The sequence below is a fragment of the Meleagris gallopavo genome, chromosome 5 (genome assembly GCF_905368555.1).
Source record: "Meleagris gallopavo chromosome 5, MGAL_WU_HG_1.1, whole genome shotgun sequence".
NCBI classification, from domain to species: domain Eukaryota; kingdom Metazoa; phylum Chordata; class Aves; order Galliformes; family Phasianidae; genus Meleagris; species Meleagris gallopavo.
Window position 1 is genome coordinate 26,626,788 of NC_139408.1, and position 24,479 is coordinate 26,651,266.

General features: G+C 38.5%; 1 protein-coding gene across 3 annotated transcripts in view; it reads right to left on the reverse strand.

The window, feature by feature from the left end:
- Positions 1 to 24,479, reverse strand: part of SIPA1L1 (signal induced proliferation associated 1 like 1) — a 190,538-nt gene that overhangs the window by 101,128 nt on the left and 64,931 nt on the right. For 2 of the 3 annotated variants that reach the window (XM_085224911.1, XM_085224909.1), the window contains exon 3: positions 7,831 to 7,907. The exons of the other annotated variant lie outside the window; for it this stretch is intronic. The gene's annotated coding sequence lies outside the window, so the exon portion shown is untranslated. The remainder of the gene's footprint in view (positions 1 to 7,830; positions 7,908 to 24,479) is intronic. 3 annotated transcript variants of the gene reach the window in all.

The following is a 24,479-nucleotide window of genomic DNA, read 5'->3' on the forward strand; positions in this document are numbered from 1 at the left end:
TCCGACATCAATATGTCCCTCCTCCTCATAATTTTCTTATTTCCCTTCACATCCATTCACTCAAAACTTATTGATTCCTTCAGCTACTAACTTACACTCACCTTGAAGTTTATTGAGTTTTCTAAGAATCTATATAGAAAAATGTAAGTGATATAAAGAGGGTGGTACTTTACAAACAATACTCCACAGAGAAAAAATGCCCCATTAAAAAAAGGTAAAAACAAAGACAGCTAAAGATCCATTTTTGCTCAGGTACTTAAAATTATAATCTTTATTTATATCAACTGGTTTCTACAGCAATTGCTCTTAATCTTATTTCAGATCAGCACAGGATACAGTAAAAAAAAAAAAAACCAGCACACTAAGTTCTTTGAGGTCCCATGCCACAACCCCTAGCTTGGGAGCTGCTGTTAAGATGTTAACATCAATGCTACTTACCAGCAAACAACATTTGCTCCCCAGTTCACAATTCTTTAAATATCACTCACATTGCAGGAGGAAAGTGCTACATCTCGATCTGGATTTACAACTGCCAAAGAAAACACAAGCACACCCCTAGCCCTAAGAAGGAATTCTCCCCACTTTTAGTTTAGTGCCATGCTCTCTAAAAGCAGCTTTGAAAACATGCAGCTTAAGAACCCTTCTCTTTGCTATAGCATCGTAGCATATTTCAACATCTCCCTTGCAAGGCCATCTTCACTACTACAACACAACGTATCTTCTCAAATAAAACCTAACCGTATTTTTATGAATTACACATCTTCAGCAGCATAAGAAGATAAATTTTCTCTTATAGGCAAGAACAGTGTTTTCTCAACTGAGGCTTGGTGGGAAATTTGAATCATCCAGTTAATGCAGCTCAGCTGAAGGCTTTTCAGAGACAGGAACCAAGAACAACCAGATGCGTAGAAGTTTCAACATGCAGTGAGAAATGCAGCAAGAATTAAGTTATTTTCCCAAGAAAACGGACAGGAAAGCTAGATTGAGTGTTACCTTCCCAGAACATTGTCAGAGCCAGAGAAGGTGTTCAACTAAATTGAAAGTTGGTGAGTTCACCATTAATCAAACAGGTACTTCTTCATAAATTAACCCAGGGAACTCACCGCTGAGGGATACAGGACTGCAAAGCTGAAAGCTTGCTAACATTAAAGGAGAGAACAAAAGATAAAACGCCATCACAATAGAAAATATTTAAAAATAAAGACCTGGAAAAGATACAAGTGTCTTTTATCTTTACAACAGAACCTGAACTAACAGGACCCCGAGAGAGATTCCCTGGAGTATATCATTATCATAACAGCCTATTGTAGGTTCTCGTGCATAGTCATCCCAAGCATCTGTTACAAGTCCTAATTAAAGAACAGATGGTCTGACCCAATACAGTGATTCCTATGACCCTGTATTTATCAGCAGGTGGGAAAAATAAGTTTTGAGGTCTCAAGCAAGCAGAGCAAGATTAACAAAAACAGATAGCTAAGTAGGTTTCAAAGCCATCTGGTATTCATGACTTACTGGAAATAATATTCCTGAAGATTTTGCATGATGTATTTTCCCCAGTTGCTCTACTGAGAATACACCCCTCTATAAACTCCACCAAATGCAAAGATGACTTAGCTCCAGAAGCATAAACGTTATGGAACTACTAAATGCATCTCTGTTTTATGTAGAGGTAGTGGAGCACAGCTATTCCAGCTGTACAATGAAATTTATAGAAGCAGAAGAAATCAGAATGTTTAGATAAATGTTAGAGGCAATTTTCAGCATGATCTGAAGACATTACTGTACTGGTAAAACCAAAGAAAGCAATATAGATGGGAAAAGGAAATAAAAAGCAGAAGCAGACTCTCCAAAACAGACCATCTGACATTTGAATAAAGAATTAATCTCCTCCCATTCCCCTCCAAATTCTCCTAAGTCAGACTTCAGTAGTCACGGTTGTTACCCTTCCTCTCCAAATAAATTACACCAATTAACCATACATCAGTTTTGACCAAGTTGGATAAGACTCTAAAGTCTCAGGGGCACTGTATTCCTAAAATTTAATGACAAGTTGGCAGTTTTATAGCTAAAAGATCAAACTAGTGTCAACACTAAAGAAAAAGTTGCAGCGTAAGATCAAGTTAACTTTATGTCGACTGCTTGGAAATTATTTTGCTATGCTTTTTTTTTTTTTTTTTTTAAAAAGAGTATAATCAATGACAAACTAAACGACCTTCATTTAATACCAGGTGAGAGAACACCTCCAAGAAGTGAGAAGAGAGCAGATGGAGCTGAAGCCCACATAGCTAAGGAGGTCTCCATCTGTTTATTCCTGTTCCTGACATCACATGCCCATGCACCACACAACCACACAATGGGATGGGCTGGCTGAGCTGAACTGTTAGAACTATGTAAGGATGGGGAAGAGGACTTTTTACCTGGATTGTTCCCTCAATCTGTGTCTTCGTGTGACTGTATGAACATTTATGACAGTGAAGGAAACAAAAACAGGCAAGCAGGAAGTTCTTTCAGTGTCTGCCAGGAATTAAGAGCCCTTTGCTCTGAAACAGACAGTTGATAAGAAACAGTAGGCCTATAAAATCATGGAAAACATGGAGAAGAGGCATCGGAAATCATCATTCGTTTTTTCTCCTAACACTACAGTTGGGCAGCAAGTAATAGATACAATTTTCAAAACAATGACAGTATCTGTACAAGCCACATAGAATAGAATATTACCGGACTCTACAAAAATTTCTTGCTACATGAATCAACAAAAGCATAATCTACTAAAGCATATCATATACATACGTTTCCACTGATTCAAGAGTCTGCTGAAAGTTAGAGTGAAAAAGGTGGTAACGACTAATCATTGTACACTTCCCCTGCTCTCATGCTCTTCTCTAAGCACGTGATGCTCGGTGAGCATGGCAATCTAAAGAAGGCTGCTAAGGTAAATGAATGCACAGCCTGACCCACTATGTTTGTTCTTATGGTCTTCTTAACCAACTACCTTACAGTAAGTTATCTGAATTAAAAAGCAATCACTGGTATTTTGGAAATACTTGTATTCAGAGCATTTTAGGGGAACTCCATAGAACTCAAGTCACATGAAAGAATAAACCAAGTATTTTGTCAAAAAATCTGGCTGCATATTGATAATTACTTCTCCTTAGTTAAAAAGTTTAAGGAAAGAATTGTTGCAACAATATTCTGTAATAGAAGAAAAAAAAAAAAAAAGGATATAAAGGCTTCACTAAATTAAAAGCATTTCTTGAACTGATTTTTTGCCATTAACAAATGTAAATCACCGACTTCACCTAAAATGAAGTGAAAAATCTGAAAGAAGCCTCCCACTCAAAACATCACTTTTCCTCCCTTCCTTCCCATACAGACGTGGAAAAAAATGGACTTGTGATGTGTTGACTCACTAGGCACCACTCAGATATCTTCCCTCAGTGACAGCACACTTTGTATCACATTTTATCCTCACATGTGAGGTAAGAGAACGTTCTGTTTAGGTATAGCTTTTGCCTATATATTTTAAGCACAGGTCAAAAAAAAAGTGCAGGTATACTGTGAAAAACTGCATTCCCAAATCTGATTATAGATGGAGAACACAAATTAAAATACATTAATCTGTCCAAGAAACGATCTTATTTTCTTTAGGAGAATTCCTTCTTCAGGTGCTTCCTTCTTCAAGATTTTTTTTCAAATTCTACTGGTAAGACAGCATTTCTGATAATATGGCACCTATACAGAAAGTTTTTAAATACTCTGTTGAGAAACAAACAAACAAAAATCAAACCACAACACTAACTTTTAAAATGCACACATTAAAAGAGCTACAGTTATACCTTAAGTAACATCTGAATAACTCTGGCAGCCAGTAGGTCTTCATAGAGAAAAGAAAATATTTTACAGTGATAAAAGAAAGATAAGAAAGATGTCCACAAATCAATAGTATTTGATGATAGCCAATTACACTTGAAGTTACGGTGAGCAGTACAATGCTGAAGCTGTAATCACTTTCTCCAACAACAAACACTGCTGCTAAGAATCACGTGCACCCGGAGTACAAGTGTTCTTACTGAACCCTGCTTTCAGGGACTGGTAGCACTACTGCACTGAACTTCTCTAAATATTATATACCACTATAAACATTGAAAATTCAGTGGCAGGTAAGGCAGATCCACTCCACAACTTTCAACAATTTCAAAATAGAACTGGAGGCAGATTGAGGGGAATACACAGACACACACACACACACACACACACACGCATGCACGCAAGCTAGCATAAACTCCCAGCATAAACTCATCAGCCCTGATTCTCACTGGCTCTTGTTTCAGAAGGGTATTCATGTATTACTGGTTACAGTAACTTGTAACCAACTGGATACAGTAACTTGCAAATTCCTACACCTGCCAGCGCATCCCCAATAGCACACATCTGCTTGCATATTCTTAAACAGAGCAATTTTAAGTACCCTTAACATATATTTGATGTCTCAGCTAACAGTAACTGAGAAGCAGAATTACAATTATCTACAGATTCATACTCGTATTTAACATTAAAAAAACAATCCTGTATCTTCACATGCAAAGCAATTTCCATTCACAAATGCATTACCTTAGCAAAAAGAAAAGTCTTCACTTGGCACTTAAAGATTCACAAAGCCACACTCACTCGGTTTATGAAAATCTCTCACTGGCTAACTTCAAGATGTAATGCCTCTCTTTCCCAGGAAAATTCTGGGGCAAAACCGGTAATTAGAACCAGCTCATGGCAAACCATATGCCTTCCTTCAAGACAATTTTTTCATGAAGCTCCGATACAACTCCCCTGGCCTCATTAAATCATACATGAGCATCTAAAAGGGCAGCGTTGTCAAATGCATCACAAAGATGTACGTGGCTGGGGAGGGAGCGAGAGCACGCACAACCTCAAACAACTCTGGCAGCCACGACACCACGAGCGCACACAATACGACTTCTGCACAGTGCCATGCAACAGCATAGGCAAGGAAGGATGCTTGTAACTGAAGAGGGGTAGCCTCACTTATGAAAAGCTGGAGAGATAACTGCCATGCTGCCTAGTCTGGGAACCACCAGGAAGATGCTTCTACATTGACCTCCAAGTTTTCTGTTTGCTAATTGTTTTCTTCAGCATTTTATAAGACATTTAATTATTCCTCTTCCACTGCTCAATTGCATGGTTATTGAAAATACTTCAGTTCACAGATGATGGACAGGTTTTACATTCCACTGGTGGCTCCCAAGCCAGAAGCTGAGAATAGACACACACTGGTAAATCCTATGAAAGCAATAGATTTGAATGATTTCCTTTTAAAAAAAAAAAAAAAAAACACAACTCTAGGGGCCATCCATCAAATTGACAAGCTGTTGGCTGTCCTTCCTTCTGTTCCAATTGTTATAGCTAGGTTCACTGCTAACTCATCAAATAATTTGCTTACTTTCTTATATTTCCAGCTATCTTAAACTGAATGGAGACAGCACAGGCTCCTTGCCTCATTAGCCTCATTATTTCATATTTTGCACTGTGTATGGCTCTTTCTTCAGTAACTGGCCTACTCATGTGATATCATCACATTCCTAAGAGTCTGAATTATTAAAAATAAATCTAACAAAAAAAATCTAAAAATAAATATACAAAATACAGTTTTGGTATCAGTAAAGAACACTTATGTAAAGTAGGTATGAGAAAAAAACTCTCCAATTTTTAGCTTGATTCACTTACATCAGATCATAAAGGCTAAAGCCTCTTATAGGTCAAATTCCTTTTCACAAATTTCTTCTTATAGTTTTACACTTAAAACATCACTTAGATGTTCTAATTTATGAAATTATTTTAAGTATGAGCAATCAGACCAATAAGCAAAGCTTTGACTTTTTTTTTTTTTGGTAACTAATGACAAATACGAGATAGTAGAGGGGTAGGTTGTTTTTTTTTTCCTCTTCCTGGAGGGGAGACAAATGTCGAAGGTTTGTGACATAGGATCCAGTTATCTCATTATTTGCTGTTTTTAGCATTAAAAGGCTCACAAAATAAGCCATCCATGCTTGCCATTAATTCTGCATACCAAAAAACCCTGATAATTTTAAAATCTGAGTTACGTAAAAAGTAATAGCATTCACAACTGCTACTTTTTGGTACCACTGCTAGATTCCTACAGTTGCATTTATAACCGCAGCACTGTTCCCACTCAGCAGAAAACAGTTAGTACAGGCAGCCCATTTGTTTTCCTGGTTTGAGTACTCTGTGAACTGACTGATCACCACAGCAGCTCCTGAGCCTCCCTCTCACTCAGGGAGCAGTTCCTGCCTCCCTGCCACTCCCCTCATGCATGGGATGGGAAACTGTAGGGCTGTTTCTGGCTTGTTCCAAGCAGCTGTTACCCAGGCCGTGCAACCATGCAGTCCCCCCTCTGACTGCATGAGCCAAGCAGTCTTCCACACCCCCCTGCCTCTTCCATCCCAATCCCTGCAACTTCAAGAGTAGCTGTTGTTCACGTTATGCCTAAACCAACTCCTGCTTCCAAACGTTGGCCCTACTCATCTCCTCCTGCATATCCAGCAGATGCATTTCTCTGGCTTCCAGAAATGAGAAATTTAAGAGCTTAAGAGAAAAGAGATTAATTCTCCTCCCTGCCCCTGCTCCACTCTCCAATTTTCCAGGCACATGCTTACTTCCTTGCATTACAAATACGTAGTAGGAAACAGTAGAAAGCTACCTCCTATATCCAAAACAGCCCCTTTCTGCTGATGTGTCACATCATCTTAGGCTCAGGTAAATGCCAGAGCAAGGAAGAGAGAGTAGGAGCAAGGCACCCATCTTTCATAGTACTGTTTAGCAGTAACATAAAGCTACCAGCTGTAATTCACATTCAGAGTCTTCCAACACAGTTCATTATTATCCTAAAGACTTTAGGGATGTGTGTACACTTTCCAAGTTTGAAGAAAAATGCCAAATACAACACATGTATATAAAAAAACACATGGCTCAACTAAATTAAAATCAAGAGTCCACAGTGTAAGAATCTGTATTACTGAAGAAACAAATGGACTATTCTTCAGCAATTTTAGTAAGTCCTTACTTCTGCAATTTGATAGTAATTAAGTAATTAAGTATAAAAGTAAATCAAAATCTCATTGGGTGCCCATCTTCATCTTCAAGCACCCAAATATGTACACAGGTCTGATGGCTGCACTACCATGATTAAACTGCCAAACCAAGCTAAGTAAGCAGATCAAGACCCTCCCCTCTTCCTCCTGTTCAAAATTACTAAACCAAAAAATATAAATCAACCCCTCAACAATCCCTACAATGTGATTCTTGCAATCTAGAGGGGAGCTTCTGGCTTTCATTCCAGTACTTATTCCCAAAACACTGCTGCAAAGTATAAAAATGAATTAATGATGTTTTGATATAAGACAGCTCACTCAGACATCACACAGGATAGATTTACTATTCTCATCATTAAATAAAACATTCAGAAATCCCCAGAGACTTATTTTTCACCATTGTTGACAGAGACACGTACTGCTTTTATTATCACTGTCTAAGCTAAGAATAGAAGTTTACTATGCATTTCAAACGTCCAAAGCAAAAAAAAAAAAAAAACAGGAGTTTCCCCTGAGCATCTATCATTATTCTCAATTACGAGCCATGAAAAATCATACATAATTTGAGGTTAAGACAGTCGGAATATAAGACAAATTATTTTACATACTAAACTCTGTTCAGACTTCTCTGCAAACACACATTACTATGAGTGTTTTCAATTAATTCAGATTATGAATGTGCTATTCACAGAAGAGTTCCACTTACAGAAAGACAGTTCCTCTTGGTAGTATCACAGACATCTGAGGAAGGGCACAGGAAATCTCTCTTCAAAGATATAGCAGCTGGTAAAATAGAGAGAAAACTAAGCAAAATATACAGATAAAATATTCTTGTTCAGAGTTAACTAACTCAAGAGCTAGGCAGCCAAAGAGTCTGAGAACAATATTCTTGACAAAGAAACCTCCTACCAAGAGCATCTGCCACAAAATCCCAGGTTTGTGTATCAGCAATGCTATCAAGAAGCAGTACTTTCACGTATACGTTTCAAAGCCAAACAACTGTACGCATTTCACTGTTCCCAGAACCTCTGCTGCTCATTTCTGCCTGGTGCTCATGAATCCATTCCTCCCACTTTTCTGCTCACTTCACTCACTCCTATTCCCTCCTCCTTTTTTTTCTTTTCAACGGTTTCCTGCTCTTACATTCTTTTCTTTCTCCCCTCCTAGTGGCCTGTCCTTCTGTCTCCCAGCCAAGCATCTTTTTCTGTTCTTCAGCCCTCTGGTATGTGAATCACAAGCGTTTCCTCCCTCCACACCACACTGATGCCAGCACAGAAAGCACAGATTGTCTCTGCACGCTCAACGCTGAGACCTGCAGCTAACAGAGCCTATTTCTGAAAAAAGCAATTAGAGTGGAAGACCCACAGACACCACAGCCCCACGCCAGGGCAGGCTCAAGTGCTCTGCTACCATGTGCCAAGTGTAGCCATGTTTGCAAATCGTGAGGCAGTGAAGCCAACTGTGCGTTCTCCAGCAAACTTGACAGTCAGAGCAGTAAACTAAATCATGAACATCTGTCCGAATTAAAAGTCACTGAAATAAAAGGCTTAAACTGAGACAGGTCAAGAGCCCCCTGAACAGCTTTTTGATGCAGAGGACAGGTTTACCCACAAGCATGCAAAACCTCTGGTGCAACACAGTTCTCCTTCTATTTCTCTTCTCTTCTATTCATATGAAATAAATAGCTCATTAGCTAAACTCAGCAAGATAGCCAAGACACACCGTGCACTTCAATGCAGCATCAACGCGTGCTGCACACTGGAGCTCAGGGCTGTTCCCTCCCACCCTGTGGTGTGAGGCCTCTCAACCAACTCCAGTCAGCACACAGCGGTGCCAGCACCACTCCTTTCAAAGGCAGCACCCGAGTAAACATGTTCAGTGAAATCCTGTGTATGCCGTAATCCAGGATGTTGTATTTAACTTTGTGGATTTTTCCAGCTGTTCATTAATCCCCACTGAACGGGGAGAAGAGCACAAATGGAAAAGAAAAATCAACCTTCCCTCAACAGTATATCTTCCTACAGTCAGTAATGTAATTCTACTGGGTTAAGCCTTGCAGTTTTTAATTTAAGAAAATGCCCTCAAATTTTCATTCAAGTTAGAAAAAGCAACCTAATATTAAGCTCTGCTGTGCAACTACATTTTCAGCTATTTGGAATTATTTTCTACTTGTTTTGCACTTAGAGTGCTTTCCCAAACGTGACAGATTAAACAGAAGCTCTTCTATTCTTCAAATAGAAGTTATCAGAAAACTTACATGGAAAAAATCTACTAAGCCATACTGAATCCGCATCTGTTTATTTAGCTTTGCATTGCTCTTTAACGTCTTGATCTCACTGCTTAAATTTAGTTCTATTCCATAGAACGAAATGTAGTAAGAAAGATGTTATCTTCTCAGAGTAGGGGTTTTCAGTCTGAGTCACATCACTGGCAAGACAACTAAAGGACGCTCAAATACTAGCTCAGTATTTCACAAAATAAACTTGTCAAACAGCAAATATTTATGAAAGGAGGCATTAGAGATGTCAGGACAGTTTCCAGTCACAACGGTTTCAACTTCCAGAACATGCATTCGAATTACATTTTTAATCTGTTGTGCTTTACTTACTTATTTAATTACCAGTGCATTCAAAAACTTGAACAGTTTAATCCACCTACTTACAATAATCTATACTGGAGTATATAAATAACTAGTCTAAATCATTCCTATAGCATTACTGATTTGCTTTGAGAGATTCCAGAATATTATGTGTGTCTTTCAACAACAGAGTGGAGAAAGTGAACTTAAGGAGTGATAGGACAAATAAAATAACTCAGATGCTCAAGATAGATTTGGATATATCCCTGGAGGAAAAAGAACAAGAGAAATCAATTTATGTTAAAGAAATTATAGTCATACTAAATATGATATTCACTTTTGACTGGGCAGATGTCTAAGGGGAGCAGCAGATGTGATTTATGTAAGTGATGCCTCTGACACCATCCAACATGATCTGTAGACCATGTATCTGAAATAATTGCTGTATATAAGCATAACTGCTGGATAATTTTCTTTCAGAGAACTGAAACCATGGCTTAGTTTAAAATAAAAATAAAAATACAGGGGAAGCATTAAAGCATTTCAGGTTGAGTCAGTTAAAACTTGTCCTGCATCAAGTTTTGCTTCATATTTCCATGAGTAATGCGTGTACCCAACCAGTAGAATACTGAAAGAATCTGTAAGTGCCACCAAACCAGGGGACCAAGGAGCATTTAGGAGATAGTTGCAATTAAAGAAAAGAAAAAATAAAGAAAAAAAAAAATCTCTGCTAAATCACAGATTCCAAAGCCAACCACGTATGGCCTATTCATATGAAAGCAAAAAAAAAAAAAAAAAAAAAAAAAAAGAGATAAAAAAGGGACATAGTCAACTAATGAGTAATAAAGCAGAAAAGAACTTAGCTGTACTGGATCACAGGCTGTGTAAGAGTCATAAACATGATGCTCCACTCAAGCAGATATCATTCTGGAAAGTACGAAGACGATGATGCACGAGAAGTGAAAGGAAATATTTAAAGTCTACACAACGAGATAGCCCTAGCTATGAAATACCATGCAGATAATTCTTCTGCATTCTGAGAAACGTACATTAAAATCTTTTTCTAAGGTTACTAAAAACAAAGACAGCAACCGCAAACAGAAACTCATCTCCTTAATGTACAGTTATGCATATCTGGTTTTCCAAGATGTGTTTAAAGTAAATAAAGTTGTTGCTTTTTTTTATGGCCTTTAAGTACAAACTCATTTCTGTGAATTATTTTAAGTGACAATACATCTAAACTGATAACTCTTGCTCTTTGCCTCCTCTCCTCAAATAGGAAAATTCCTTCCAACTGAAGTTCTTCTTTTTGTCACCTTGTAAACCTAACTTGAAATACCTTAATTAGAATTAAACAACGCAGATATCAGAATATCACAATATACTTAACACTGTTATCTGCACTTCTTTTTCCACATTTGTCAGTTTTCCATGCAGTCACACTTGGAAACTTAGTTTCAATGGGAAGGTTCTCATTTTTTTCCTTTTTCAAAGTGTCAAAATACATCATACATTATATACATACCTTCACTATGAAATAATTTGGATTTTACCTACAGATGTCTGTGCACACACATGTATTTTAGCTCCATACACAGACATATACTCTAGTTTCAATTTTATTTTTCAAGTTTCCTTTGAAACATCAATAATATTCCAACTCAAACTTTGCCAAATCTGGCACAAATTTACATAAATACAGAGATAATCAAAGCATTTATCAGAGCGGAAGCGTTAACAGCACATACTAAAATGTGACACCATCTTTCAGCCTTTCATGGAATTCAGACTTTAATCAACTCTTGTTTAGGTTTTACCCCTAGTTCATTCATCAACATTCCTTGCTGGCATAAATTTAATAATAGTACATTTTTCACATATACAGATCAACTCTTGTGACCTGGTAGATGGACGTACAGCAGCAAACTGGCACTGGCAATAGTAAAACAAAAAAACAAAAAAAAAAATAGAGGTAGACACTACTCTTCTTTTTCCACAAAAGCATGCATATTTACAGAGATTGGAAAGATGGAATAACACGCAAAGGCATTTGAAAACCCAAGACTCTTTACACATCGTGTGAAAATATTTGCTGAAGGATAGAAAAAGACTTTGATTACATCTCCAGAACTATGCTAAACTACCTGTGAAACTAGAACATGACTTCTTGATCCAACAGACCTGCACCTGAAGGAGTGAAAGAAGTAACCCAATTCCAGGAAAGGTACTTGCAGTACTGCCAGAGAAGTAAAGAAAGTAACCACTGACATTTGGACAGAAATATATATACCACACTGTTTTCTTTGACTCTGTGAACAGAATGCAGTGGTTCTAGTTGCACACTAACTTGCCACTTGCAGAAACAAAAAACACAGTAATTATTTATTTGGTATGTAGAATAAATGTGTTGTTTTTGTTTTTTAACTAATCCTCTTAACATCTCTCTTTCTCTTGACATCTGCATTAACAGAGGGAAAAAAAAAAAGAGAACTGGCTGACTGGCAGAGCTCAGAGGGTTGTGATCAGCAGTGCAGAGTCTAGCTGGAGGCCTAGCAGTGTTCCCCAGGGGTTGGTACTGCGTCTGCTCTTGTTCAACATCTTCATCAGTAACCTGGATGAAGAGATAGACTGCATCTCCAGCAAGTTTGCTGATTATAGAAAGCTGGCAGGAGTGGCTGACACACCAGCAGGCTGTGCTGCCATTCAGTAAGACCTGGACAAACCAGACAGTTGGGGAAAGCGTAACCTGATGAGGTTTAACAAGAGCAAGTGTAGACTCCTGCATCTGGAGAAGAATAACCACAGGTATCAGTACAGGTTAGAGGCTGACCAGCTGAAGAGGAGCTCTGCAGAGAAGGATCTGGGTGTCCGTGTGGACATCAGGTTGGCCATGAGCCAGCACTGTGCACTCACAGCTTAGGCGGCCAATGGTATCCTGGAGTGCGTTAAGAATAGTGTGGCCAGTAGGTCAAGGGAGGTTATCTTCCCTTCTACTCTGCTCTTCTGAGGCCAAATCTGGAATACTGTGTCCAGTTCTGGGCTCATTTCAAAAAAGACAGGGATCTCCCAGAAAGAGTCCAGCAGAGGGCAACAAAGATGATTAGGAACGCGAAGCAAGTCCCATATGAGGAAAGGCTCAGAAACCTGGGACTCTTCTAAGTATGAAGTAGAGAAGGCTAAGAGACAACCTCATCACTCTACAAATATCTGAAGTGTGGGAGTTAAGTCAGTGGTGCTGACTAAACAGTACAAGGAGCATGCAGCAACAGAACAAAGAGCAACAGCCAGACACCAAAACACGGGAAGTTCCATACTAACATAACACAATGAAGAACTCCACTGTTAGAGTGACAAAATGCCGGAAGAGATGGCCCAGAAAGGTTGTGCAATCTCCTTCTCCGGAGACATTCAAGACCCATCTGGACACCTACCTGTGCAACCTGTGGTACAGAATTTGTTCTAGCAGGAGAGTATGATTTGATCTCTAAAGGATGCTTCAAACTCCTACAGTTCTTTAATTTTGTGGGGGGGAAAAAACATCATCAGGAATCCAGCCAGCTGGAGAAAAACAACAATATAGTAAAAGAGAACATGTTACCAATATCCACATGTACAAGGCAACACTACTACTCCTGAAGGAGTACAAGCACTTGTTGGTATGTAGGTACAACAAAGAATAGGGATAACGTTATCATCATCCTAGAGAAGATGAGCTCTCCTTGCATGGTGTTTTCCATCAGAAAACAACTCTCAAAGAACTTCCGTTCTACATTCTGAGATCTTGCAAGATGCATAACCAGCAGCAAGCTCTTAAGTACTGAACCACCAACCTTATTCACCAACAGGTCTTTGCCACCAACAGCTGCCAAGTTACATGGTCATTGTGAGTAAAATCCACGAAGTCTCAATGCCTTTAAAAGGCAAGAAACTGCTTTATATGGAGAGACTGATGATTAAAAGAGAATCTGTGGCAAAGTCCGCAATATAGTTCAAAGCTTGTGACTCCTGGTCCAGCATTCCCATTTTTAGACAATGATTTGGTCTGCATACCGGGTAAATTTTTTAAAATCTGCACTTTTATACTTGGAGTACTAAAATAAAATAAAATAAAACACTACTCTAGAGAATAAACAGCTGTCTAAACATCTTTTGAAGTCCAGAAAAGAAATTCTACATCACTACGAGGGATTTCATTCTTGAATAGGTTAGGCAGAAGCACCTTGATATCATCAACAAAACTCCCTGGTATTTTGGGGATTTCCTTTTGTTTTGAAGGATAGAGAGGATGGATACTTATCCTTCTTTTTCACATACTTGTGTACATTCTTTTGGTCAGAATGAAGATACGTTATACATTAGATACACTTGAATGATACAATGAAGATACACTTATACATTAGATCCTATTCTGACACACAAAAGTTTCTTACTGAATTTCCAAGTGAGTATCTATCAAAATACACGAAAGCACCATCTAGTTTATACAAAACAAACACTGGTCCGAAAGGTATTATGTTTTATACTGATCCTGTTGATATTATAAAGAGAAACTATGCTGAGATAGCCTCTGTTCCTGCTTGTGACAGATCTATGATTACACTGTTTACCCTTACAAGTATAGTGAATACACTAGAATGCATTACAAAGATTCTCAGACTAACAAAATGGACTTACTGAAATAGTTACTAATTCTAGCTGATAATACAAAACACTTTCTTACTAATAAGGTAAGGACAACATTATCTTACACTCTGGGTCATCTTTGATCCACATGAAGTCCCAACATATCACGTTACAACAAAAGATGACAAGTGAAACAATTGCCTTTGTTTAAAAAGCATCAGGTATCAGGAGCACAGATCTGCACGTGGCAAGATGATGAAGGAATATGAACTTTGAAGTACTCCCTTAACATCTCCATTATCTGACAATCCATGGTCTCTGTATCTTTATCAGAATTTCTAATTTCTCCATATATTTTTCCTCAAATCAACATCCAAACTGACTCATCTCCAAAATTCCTACGGAAAAACATTTTGTGTGTTATTCAAGAGTACCCTATACAACCAAATCATCTACAAGATCATTCAGGTGCATATTTACCATTAAATAATAAAAATACTAATTTCACAGGTATCCTTGAGTAAATCTGGAATACAAGTGGAGCCACGTTGTTTGGTCAACACGAAGTAAAAGTAAGAATAGTGTAATAAAAACCAAGTATACCAAGTCTAATGAAAGAAACCTAGTTGGGTTTGGCTTCTTACTGAATATTTTCCTATCTTTCAAAGGACCTTCCTCTCTCCTCATTTACTCAGCTTAATACATTTGAGTCCATTGCCCAAGAAGCACTCGCACTGCAATCTTCAGCTGGACAACACAACAGGTTTTCCTCCATTCAAGCCACTATCCTGCACAAGCTATCTGGAACTTAGGTGCAAGCCTCAATTATACTATCCATCAAACATGACTGAAATCAGTAAATTCAAAAGCTGCTAGGAAAGGCAAGTCATCATTAAAGCAGGTTTAAGAAACAGTATGTACATACAAATAAGCGTATTTCTGCCCACCACAAAAATATTTCAACCAAGTATCTCTGAACTACTACAATACTAAAAAGATACCATCACCACTAAACATTACACCTTGCCACACTGTTTCCACACACGAAAACAAATCTCTGTAATTGGTTTTTTTCAGTAAACACAGCTGCTCTTCTCTCTTTTCAGTAAGGCTGCACTGTGGAAAAGAATTCTTCATTATTTTACACAGAAAATAAAAGAGTTGATTCAGAACAAAAATGATTCAGCCTCAAAACATACGAGTAACTTTAAGTAAACAAGCTTAAACTTACTTAACAGCACATTATTTCCAATAGTTTCATCATTATTTCAGAATGAGGGCAGATTTTCCTATTCCTTAGTACAGAGAAGGAAAAGAAAAATAAAAGGTGGGGGTGTTTACCAGCTGTTCAACCCAGGAACAAGAAAGACCACCTTCTGTAACACAAAGTATAACATGATACAACATAATCACTCCATGCCCACTAAGCTTTAAACATACTTTAAAGTTTGGTACTATAAAGAAAGAAGAAACTTTGTACCACATAAGCTCCTCTACTGCAAAGCACATCTTGACATAGCTGTTTCTCATTTTTTATAATGCTCATTCCTAAAAACATTTCAAATATAGTTCCATAATTCCTTGTCAGAAGTACTCGCTGGACAAAAACTCTTTTCCAAACACTAAATCTGATATTATTGGTCTGATGTGCTTGCACTAAAAATAAACTGATAGTATAAGCCACAAAGTCAAATTGCATAAAAGCCAACAAATGCAGATTAAATAAAATGAAAATTATGTTTCATGCCCAGACAGATTAGCTAAGGAAAAAAAAAAAAGCACAAAAGAAAGATGTTCTAAATTCACATAGGCCATGACTGGTGTGATCCTGAGATGTGCTGGCAATCCGATTGCCAAGAGGTACTATTCCAACATTTAACTACTACTCAATTTAGAACTGGATTGTCACTGCATAGGTACTAAAATAGAATTAAGTTCTTCTAACAATACATGGTATTTACAGTTGAGGCAACAGTATAAGTATCAGTCTGTATAATGCTTCTAGCTAGATCACTCAGAACAAATTCCTACCTCAAGAATTGGTTCTACCAAAAAAAATTGTGAAAGACCAATGTTAGTTCTATACAGCCTCCTGAAAGACAAAGAAGGAAACATCCCTTGTTTTTGAAAAAAAAAAAAAAAAAAAAAAAAGAAAAAGAAAAAAAGGCAGCAACAACAAAACACACCTGTACTGAGTTCACACAGCACTGTGAATCATTCTGAAGAGAACACTAGTCCTCTGTCATGCCACTGCACAGAATTTCCACCCTGAGTATGGAATGCAATGCTATTCTTAACAAATAAAAGAAAAATGAAAAAGAGAAAGAGGAAGGCAATGAAGAGTAAAAAAAAGTCCTGATTCAGTTCCTGAGCCAGAAGTCACCAAGTAAGCCTATAAATCATTCCCATATTCCTCCACGTACAACTGTTGCCAGGCTCTGTCAGACAGCACCACTAGGCTAGTGGGACTTCTGATTTAACCAAAAGCAGATAAGCTAGGTATAATGTGATTTCTGGATGAAAGACAACTGCTAGGATTTTAATGTATGAGAAAACGAATCCAACTTGTCCAAATATTTAACCTGCTCTTTTAAGTTGGTCACGAGTATCAACATTCCTCTCTACATCCAAGCCATTTTAATAAAAGCAAAGCTGAAAAACCCGGATTAGTCTTTACCAATGAAGGAAGACACGATGACTTCTTTGCAGAACAATCCCAGAGGGAGTACTTGGCCCAAATTTTAATTTCACAGTAAAGATATTAAATAGCCTTTAACTTTTCTTTTCTCTATTTTTTTTCCTTCCCTTCTCCTTCAAATCTTACCATATCTATTCCTGCTTCCCTTTTATAGTCAAGGACAGAAGCAAGAAGCAAAGATTTGCAAGGAATGTATGCCTGTCCCCTCTTACTCCCTCACAGCCTAGCATGTAAATGTTTAAAGAATGCTATAAACTTTTGATTCCAAATTAATCCCAGCTGGGAAGACATTCAGTCTCCAGTTATTTCACAGCTCATTCTCTATCCAAACAACCTCCTCCCAATAGCCAATTGTTTTCAAAAAAAAAAAAAAAAAAGAGAGGCTGTAGCAGGATTTTCTCTGCCTCTAAAGGAAGAATTGTGTGCTGGTTCTCAACATCAACTTTTCCTCCATTCTGCAAAGACCTTTAGCACTGGTTCTACAAGAGAGTAGAAGAGGTACTAAAGGAGGAAGTTATTCTGAAGAACACCTAGAAGGAAAAAGAAAATTAGAGCAAGAAAAAAAAAAAAGTTAAACTTGAGTTTAAACAATAATTATTCAGTGCTTCCTCATACTATAAATAATCATATCTTTCCTGTACGTCCTACACAAACACACTTATTGCACCTATGGGCTGTGATCTTCACAAACATTACTGACCGCACAGAAGTATGAATTAGTAAGAACAGCGGTGGCTCTTACCCCAACATTTGACTGTCATATTAAGAAGTGAAGATTTTTAAGGGCCACGTTATATGAATGACAAGACAAAGTTTTAGAAAATTTTGAAAAAGAAAAAAAGACGGAAAAAAGGTCATCTGCAGTATTTCTTGTACCACAGCTGCCTAATCAGAAGTTTGCAAACAAATTCAGATGTGCTGAGACCAAGAGAATAAGATAATCTGACAAACAGGTGAGGAAGCTGCTTTCTTGGCCTCAAGCCAGAGGCCAGCCAGGCCAGCTCTGTTCTGGACAGCTGAAAGCCACCGACAGGTCCAGGGATTCAGCCTCACTGATGACAAGGCAGTGATGGGATGGATGAGAGGGCCACCCTCATAAGATCTGGGAAGGCCTGCTCATGTACAAATACTCACCAGTAAGAACAGTAAGCGCACCACATCACACCCCCAAATCACCTTTATATACACCTTTCATACTATCCAATCTATTCCACAACATGAAGAGACTTTGCCATCCTGAGTTGGACAATTTGGAGAAAATTGTTCTGTCACATTTTCCAATATACCACACACAAAACCAAAGCTGAGTTTCCAGAAAACTGAACCTAGAAAATTGTTTGCAACTTCTGCAAATAAGCTTTGTTTGTTTTAAAATAAAAATGCGGTCATTCACATATGCTGGGGAAAAAAAAAGCAAATAAATATTAGTGCTAATAAAAAAAGTAGCACAAAAAATAGCACAGCTTCAATGTACTAAAGAACTGCATCTTAGTACTAAGATTTCAAATATGGAAATAATGATATAAATTAATGACCATCATCTAACAACATATATGAATGTTAACATGCTAAAAAAAAAACTAAACAATTTAAGACCAACAGGAAATGCTATTTATTAATTGCACTGCTGCTAATGCTGAAGTTACGTGGAATCATTCACATTATGATGTGTATGTACACATATGTTTTATACATAAAAAGACATAACTCACACTATGGGATCTGAAAAGCTAATATCATATTGTCTTAGACTGATCTTTATCTTTCATCACATAGAACAGAGTTAAGTTGTGCTTTTGCATTATGCATAAGCAGTGAATGCAATTAGACTGAAAAGCAAGCTGATCTTCTCTGATCTCAAGTGGAAAGAGTGAACTCTGATCTTCACAGGTGACAGCTTTGTGTATTACTGCAATTCATTAGTTAGCTTCCTTGAATCCATCATATCTGCAAAAGAAAACTCAAAACACAAAGTTGTGGCCAATCCACTAATGATTTAACAAACAAGAGTACCAAAAAAAAGGGAGGAAAACAGTTACATTACTTTGGCATAAAGAAACTAAAAGTAGTTCTTCCTTCCACAATTCAAGAATGATGCTAAAAAAGTGGAAGAAAAAATAAAATGCCTGCAGGAAGAATGTCGGGAGTAAGAGAGGGAAGAAACTTGATCTTTCATCTAGCAGGCTCCAAATGAAGCTTCTCTTGCTTTGGGGGAGATAAGAATCCTTTAAGGACTGCCCACTGCCAAATTCCCAGAAATATTTTCATTCAAATGGGATACTTCCCAAATAAATCCTGTAATTCAACTAGAGATATTTGTTTTCAAACAGGAATTTAGTAAATTTTATGGTCAATGCAGTTGTAGTAGTAGCAGTTGCTTTCATTCACAAAACACTTCACAAAGGAATCAAGCACATTCCTGTTGAAACGCACCACCCATCACCTCACTGCGTGCAAATCCACTGTTCGGTCTCCACAAACATTCAGCAAGTATTGACGAATGTCAGTGGGCACCTTTTTTCCCCACATGGAGGAATTCAGTGACACACCTTTGCTTCGTACACACTTCCATGTCAGACGCCATTCTGTCAGACCACCCCTCTGCTGCCATCCGTCATACAGCAACAAAACGTAACGGAATAGATGCGAAAAGGTCCAACGTCTCCTGCCATATCACCAGCACCTGCCTTTGATGTCATGGACCAATGTACTAAAATAAGAGGCATTACTTTCAGAGCAGCCCTCGTAACATGCAAGCTAAGTCATGCAGAAACTCAAAATACCGAGGTTGCTAATGCTTCACCAGTCAGTCCCACAAAAGGTCAATCACAGTAAACATCTCATTTGGTAATCACCGTAAATTTATGATTCTACACAGTACGAAGTAAATACTTAGTAGTTCTAAGGTACACTGCATTCCACCTACTAAAGATAAAGCAGGGAAATTCACACACAGCATACGATACATGTACTTCACTCACAGTCACAGCTCTGCATCTATGCAAGCTACACAGTTCACTAACATTAGAGCCTTACAAAAACCATTTGTTTTCCAGGGCACAGGATTTTAGAGATTAAGCTCCAAGACTCCTTGGCAGTCTCAAACAGGCTATGCTAAAATCCACACTATTAAGTCCACACACTCTTTTTTTTAATCCAGGCTAGCTAGATCAAAGCTAATTCAGGTGTGTCTAACCATTTTGAAATTGGGAAGTTTGCAGACACAGCATATGCATCCTCATTCCTTGCCCGCCTAGCCAACAGGTGCCAACAGCAGCATAGAAAATGAATCACTGTTTTCAGTAACGCCGTATCTTCAGTCACTGAGGTATCAGTTTATTTCAACAAATAAGGGAGGGTGCAAAGAGAACAGAGCCGGGCTCTTACCGGGGTGCTTGGTACCAAGACAAGAGGCACTGGACACAGGTGGAGCATGAGAGGTTCCCTCTAAACACCAGGAACGTATCTGTGCTGTGCAGGTGATGGTGCACTGGCACAGGCTGCCCAGAGGCTGTAGAGTCTCCAACTCGGAGATATTCAGAAGGCACACAGCCATGGCACTGGGCATCCTGCTCTGAGTATCCCTGCTGGATCAAAGGCTGGGCAGTTGGACCCAGAGGGCCCTGCCAACCCTACCCACTCTGCAATTCCTGACCAACAGAGAACAGTGATCTAAGCATAAAAACCTTACAGCTAGTCAAAAATTTACTCTCATACAATTAATTGAAATAATACACATTTCATTCAGTCTCAGACACAGTTAAATGAATGTGAGACTTCTCATGAACATATTTCCTACTATTAAGGGCATACTTAGCTATTAAGAACATTATCAAGTTTTGTTCAATTGAAGGGTCCAGTTGCAATTGTTTTCCAGTACAAGTAATCTCTCAACATCGCTAACATCTAGTAATTCTGCAGCATTTTACATGAGAAGGGTAAAAATACCAGGCATTTCCCAATTCCATTCCATTTACAGATAGTAGCTGTAGTTATCAAAAATAGCACAAAAATATTACAGAAGACAGTAAGTTAAAGCTACCGAATGCCTTCTATCTGTATGGAGTATAAATAGATATGTAAAGGTATTAAAAACAAGGAAAATTCGTCTTTCTTGGAGCACATCTAAATTTCTAGAAAAGTTACTTGATATTATGGTTAACTTGTTAATCAATTTCAGTATATGAGTGTACAGGAACATAAACCTTATGAGCTTACAAACAATAGGAAAAGTTGCTAGTGAAATAGACTGAGCTATAACTACTGCTGTTAGGAGCTGGAATTCAGCAATTTCAAAAATTCCTCCAGAAACAATTTCAAATAACGAACAAAAGTTGTGTTAACTAATTCTCTCAAATAAAAGTTCTACTTGTTTCTTTAAACATACCATGCACTGACACTTACAAGGGAGGGTATTTTTTTAGTAGCAACGTTTGTTACAGTGCTTGCCATTTCCAAATCCGAACTTCCTTTGCATATCCCACATCTGCAAATTTAAGCATTTGTCAATAAACACATCATTATAATGTTTTTGGAGGAGGGGGCCATATCAGCACTTCTGACAATGACTTCCAGCGTCTGGATGCAAATCAGCTCCAACTGATCTACACCCAGACCTCAGTGCTGTTCTCACTATGGTCCCTAACAAGTATCCTGGCTGTTTCCCTTCAGGCAGCACTACGACTTGCGCAACATGTTGAGTTAGATGAGGAAGCTGCTCAGTGAGAATGCTAATCCACCCCATCTATCTTTGCAAAACCACCACCACCACTCCCCAACCCCTGGCAAAAACCAAAAGCATGTACTGCAATTTTCCAATCTTCCTGCTATGCCTTCTTGAACCAGAGCCATTGCACACCTGTGATCGGTTTGTATACATGCCAGGCAGATGGCAAGGCTGAATGGACAGAACTGTAGCATCTCATGCTTGCAACGTCATCTTTATCTTTTCATTTAATCCCTAAAAGTATATGATAGGTTCAGTGAAAGAATGGCAAAGACCAGCTTTTAGCCTGTGATCCAAGAATCAAGCAGGCATATTCAGAATAACCATCCCTGATTTCTTTGCAATGAGTTCACTTTCACAGGGAGATAAAAATAAACCACCTACAAGATCTGCTGTGCTTTTGATAACGTGACAAAGCCATGCATTCTGTAACTGCCTGAACAGAGCACAACCTGTTTTCAGGAACACACCCACAACATCTAGCAGGAAGTGAGGAGGGAGTAATCATCCAGTACCCTCCTATCTCCTCCATGAAGAAAGCTCTCACACAGAGCAGGTGCATTCAGCTGCAGAGTGGCTATGGACTGGTGCTCGGAGGAAGGCAGTTAACCCAATTAACCCTTCTGGAGAGCACCCTCCTCCCGCACTGCTTGAAACAGTGCATGCTGTCAGCAGTTACAGAGGCAACACTGATCACATGGCAAGGAGCACCGCTGCTAAGGATGACCATCAGCATGAAGTAAGAGCATGCATTCTCACCTGTTCAGCTTCCTGAAGGGACAAGGAAAGCTCAAACAAAAACTGCCAGTGACTCAGAAGCACACAGATGGGAACAAAATTCAAACGGGAAATCAAAAGGTGAAATCTTTCTCAAAAGGTAAAGGGATATTTAGGAAATATCAGAAGCCAGAAGGAACCACGAAGATTTGTAAGACCATCAATTTCAGTTTCTGCAGCTAAGATTCCCTCTTCTCAGCGTGCTTAGGTGAGAAGTTTTTCACTGTAAAAATCCCAACCTTCTTTTATCACCCTTTTTCTCAATCAAGTGATTGTATCTTGGTATATATTCTGCCAGTCATTTGGGGATTAAGCAAACATTTGGTTACACCTAAAAAACCAGGATACTTCTGAGTGCTGTGGCCCATTTTTCCTCACTATTCAGCAGAAAGCCAATCACACATGACAAGCACAAGGGACAGCAGGAGCAAATTTATCTAAGTCACCGACTGCAGACTTTTAAGAAGTCTCTAAGAGCAGCAAGAAAAGTTTCCAAATCAGTCCTTCCTATTTACACTGCCCTGAACACACCCCACTGTACTGTTTCAGCATTAGCCTTACCATCTGATCTCTGTCTATTGCTACAAAAAAAAATTTGCATCCGTAGATGCAGGGAGCCCTCTATATTTAGACTGAATGAGCAGATGTAACCATGGAGATTGATGCTGCAGTCCCAGGAACTCCATGGAGGAACAAGCAGGAGCTGGATCACAAACTGCCACTGAATGTTGCCATCCTCAGCTCTCACCACACTCGTATGTTAGTAGAGATGCTCAGTGAATCATGTCAGAGGAGGATGAAAACCTCACTCTAAATAAGGATCTTGAAGAAGGCCTAGATCATTTCTCTCATCTGGTTTCTCAAAATTGCAGCTCACTGCAAGACCATATTAGCACTTGCACTGATGTAAAGTAGAGACAGCACGGGACAGACCAAGCAGTCAAGGACAGTTGCTGTCAGCTGCAATGCCAGCTTCAGCTGCATGTATAACCTTGTCACAAGCATTAGTTCTTTCATTACAGTGATCTTCAAAATGTCAGGTTGCTGAAACAAATGAATTTAAGTCACCCACTTATTGTTACCCTCCCAACAGTATTTCAAGAGTTGAGTAAAGTTTGAAAACTCATAGCAAAAACATTAGTGTAGAACAAAACTCTTTAAAATGTGCCAGGCAGCACTATCAGGCCTTGTGGAAGTAATTATAGCCTAATCTCAATTATAAGTGGAACTCATTTTAAAAGTAACAGGCAGAGAAGAATTACTTTTAAACTTTCACTGACCAACAAACCAAGCCTGTCTCTTGCAAGTAGATTCATTCTAATCTGGAGGTAAAAATGTTCAATCCCAACTCAGTCTAATGACACAAGTGAAGTGTTTAAAGTCTGCTTGTGATTGCACTTCCGATAGTTTGACAACTCATTTTGGCAGCAGGTGAGTAAATTTCCACAGGTGGTGGCCTTCTGGTCAAGAAAAATTTTCTGTTTTCTTCAAGGCAAACTTCTTCCATTCAGCCATTACTGAGACACACCATAATTCTAAACCAGAGCTCTCAATTCTCTTTTTCTTTGATGTTAAATTATAGACCTGCTGTGTAAAGATGACTTTTTTTTTAAAGAAAAAAAAAAAAGATTGCCTGTGAAGCTCAGTTGTGATTGGGAAGGCCGCCTACACACCAGAGGGAGAGTGAGAAAAAAAAAAACCACACTTGCAGAACTGAAAAAACACTGGTGTAGGCGTACATAGGGGGAGGGAAGAAAGAACTTGGTTCTACTGGAAAAGGCCATTTTCTTACATCACCCTAGAAAGAATTAAAAAGTGTTACTTGAATAGCATTCATTAGATTGTTTTCTACTTTCCAGATGTCAATACCAGTACCACAAGCGCTGGAGAATCCTTGTGGCTTCATCTCCTTCCTGATTCCAGAATCCTGCTTCCCAAACAAGAACGGCTTTG